The following is a 2,962-nucleotide window of genomic DNA, read 5'->3' as shown; positions in this document are numbered from 1 at the left end:
CCTTTCCTTCCTTTCCTTTCCTTTCCTTTCCTTCCCTTCCTTTCCTTTCCTTTCTTCTTTTCCCTTCCCTTTCCTTCCTTTCCTTCCCTTCCCTTCCCTTCCCTTCCCTTCCTTTCCTTTCTTCTTTTCCCTTCCCTTCCCTTCCCTTCCTTTCCTTCCCTTCCCTTCCTTTCCTTTCTTCTTTTCCCTTCCCTTCCCTTTCCTTCCTTCCCTTCCTTTCCTTCCCTTCCCTTCCTTTCCTTTCCTTTCCTTTCTTCTTTTCCCTTCCCTTTCCTTCCTTCCCTTTCCTTCCCTTCCCTTTCATTCTCTTCCCTTCCTTTCTTCTTTTCCTTTCCCTTCTTTTCCTTCCTTCCCTTTCCTTCCCTTCCCTTTCGTTCTCTTCCCTTCCCTTCCTTTCTTCTTTTCCTTTCCCTTCTTTTCCTTCCCTTTCCTTCCTTTCCTTTCCTTTCCTTTCCTTCCCTTCCTTTCCTTTCCTTCTCTTCCTCTTCCTTTCCCTTCCCTCTTCCTTTCCTTTCCTTTTCCTTTTCCTTTCCTTCACTCTTCCTTCCCTTCCCTTCCCTTTCTCCTTTTTTCCAGCCTAAATTAAGGATACTTTACATGTCATGCTAAAATTTCTGCAAGGAAATGGTTTTCATGTATAAAGCCAAAGTATATAAAGAAAGACTTTGGGATAATTTGCATTAAAATGATATCAGGAGATTTGCATTTTTTTAAAAAAAAAACCACGTAAGAATTAGTAGTCTGGAAACTACAGAAAGCCTTTGTTCAGGTAAGTTACAACAGGTTGTTTGTTTGTTTTTTTTAAAAAAAACCAAACAAACTTACATTTTTCAGCAAATCGAAATTCTATCTTGGAAAGTTGGACAGAAAAAAAAACCCACCCAAGGAATCTAGTAGCCCCTTTTCAGATGAACAAAAAGGGATAAAGTTTTAATGCACTAACACACAGCGCTCTTACAAGGTTTACAAACCTGGACACACTAAACAAACCGGATTTTTACCGATCTTCCTAACTTCATCTCAAAGCCAAACAAGAGTCCCAGCTGGAAGTCGAAACAAGTTTTCTGTTTCAACTGAAAACTTTTCTCTTTTTTTCCCCCACACATGTGAAGAGCAGAGAGGTCTTCAATTAGGCAATGACTGTGATTCTTTGGCACCCAAATGCAGACACACAGACACACACACACACCAAGACACACACCCGTTCAAAGCCACTGGGAACCCATTTCAACCAACACTCAGCCCAACAAAGATAATTAGGGGACTGGAGGCCAAAGCATATAAGGAAAGGCTGATGGAATTGGGTCTGTCTAGTTTAATGAAGAGAAGAACGAGGGGGGACATGATAGCAGTGTTCCAGTATCTCAGGGGCTGCCCCAAAGAAGAGGGAGTCAAGCTGTTCTCCAAAGCACCTGAAGGCAGGAGAAGAAGCAACGGATGGAAACTCATCCAGGAGAGAAGCAACCTAGAACTAAGGAGAAACTTCCTGACAGAACAATTAACCAGTGGAACAACCTGCCTCCAGAAGCGGTGAATGCTCCAACACTGGAAGTTTTTAAGAAGAGACTGGACAGCCATTTGTCCGAAATGGTGTAGGGTTTCCTGCCTGAGCAGGGGATTGGACTAGATGACCTTCAAGGTCCCTTCCAACTTTATTATCATCATCATCATCATCATCATCATCATCATTATATTACTATTATTATTATTATTATTATCAGCCCAAACATTGAGTGGAAGTCCTTTCTTCCATTTCAAGAGATGCCCAAAAAATAGCATCTCGTTTTATAAAATGGAAGCACAGGAAGTCCTCAGCTTTACGACCGTAATTGAGCCCAACTTCTTCAGTTCTTTTTTTTTTTTCTCAAATTTTTTTTTATTGTTTTCAACATAAGAAAAAAAGCAATCACAAGTACATCACAATTAGAAAACCCCCCCCCACCCCCCACCCGGACTTCCCAAACCTAATCCCAGGATACTATTCAACTAAAAGTAACCTTATACTAATATCCCTAGCTCCACAAAATATAATTCTACATAAGTAGGTGAAATATATGTATATATAAAAAAAGAAGAATTTTTTTTTTTTTTTATCTAAAAACCTAACCTATATTTTTATCCAACTTCTTCAGTTCTGACTGGGATGGTAGGGAATGGGAGGATTTATACTCCTTGCAGACAGCTGGTCATTTGCATCCTTTTAGAGAGTCGTTGAGACCACTTGGACGTTTATCTGTGTCTTCGAGATCACCTGAGCGGTGCAAATGGGTGTGGAGCCTTCTTGGCTTCAGGATGTTTTTAATAATAATAATAATAATAATAATAATAATAATAATAATAATAATAATAATAATAATAATAAAGTTGGAAGGGACCTTGGAGGTCATCTAGTCCAACCCCCTGCTCAGGCAGGAAACCCTACACCATTTCAGACAAATGGCTGTCCAGTCTCTTCTTAAAAACGTCCAGTGTTGGAGCATTCACCGCTTCCAGAGGCAGGTGGTTCCACTAGTTAATTGTTCTCACTGTCAGGAAGTTTCTCCTTAGTTCTAGTTTGCTTCTCTCCTTTGTTAGTTTCCATCCGTTGCTTCTTGTCCTGCCTTCAGGTGCTTTGGAGAATAGCTTGACTCATTTGGGGGATGTGTCTGTGTTGTCTGTATCTCAAACTTAAGCACAAATGGTTCCTGTGGCCTGCCATGTTTTCTGGAAATCCGTTTATGCTCCTGCACCATTTGAAGGAGGTTCACCCCCAAAGTGCATGGCTAAAATGTCTAAGATGGATGACCGAGAATCTCCACAGACGTGTTCAGCAACAGCTAACAATCAGGAACCTATCCAGATGCTAAATCCTTGGGGGTTAATTCTAGTTAGTATTCATTTTGGTATGACTTCATTCTTAACCAAGATTTCCTGGCTGTAGCACAAAGTGCAAAGCCAAGATTTTTCTCGTTTTTTCTTTTAT

Source organism: Protobothrops mucrosquamatus, unplaced genomic scaffold (assembly GCF_001527695.2).
Source record: "Protobothrops mucrosquamatus isolate PMUCROS unplaced genomic scaffold, P.Mucros_1.0 scaffold3321, whole genome shotgun sequence".
Classification (NCBI taxonomy): Eukaryota; Metazoa; Chordata; class Lepidosauria; order Squamata; family Viperidae; genus Protobothrops; species Protobothrops mucrosquamatus.
Note: the sequence above shows the minus strand (reverse complement) of the source record.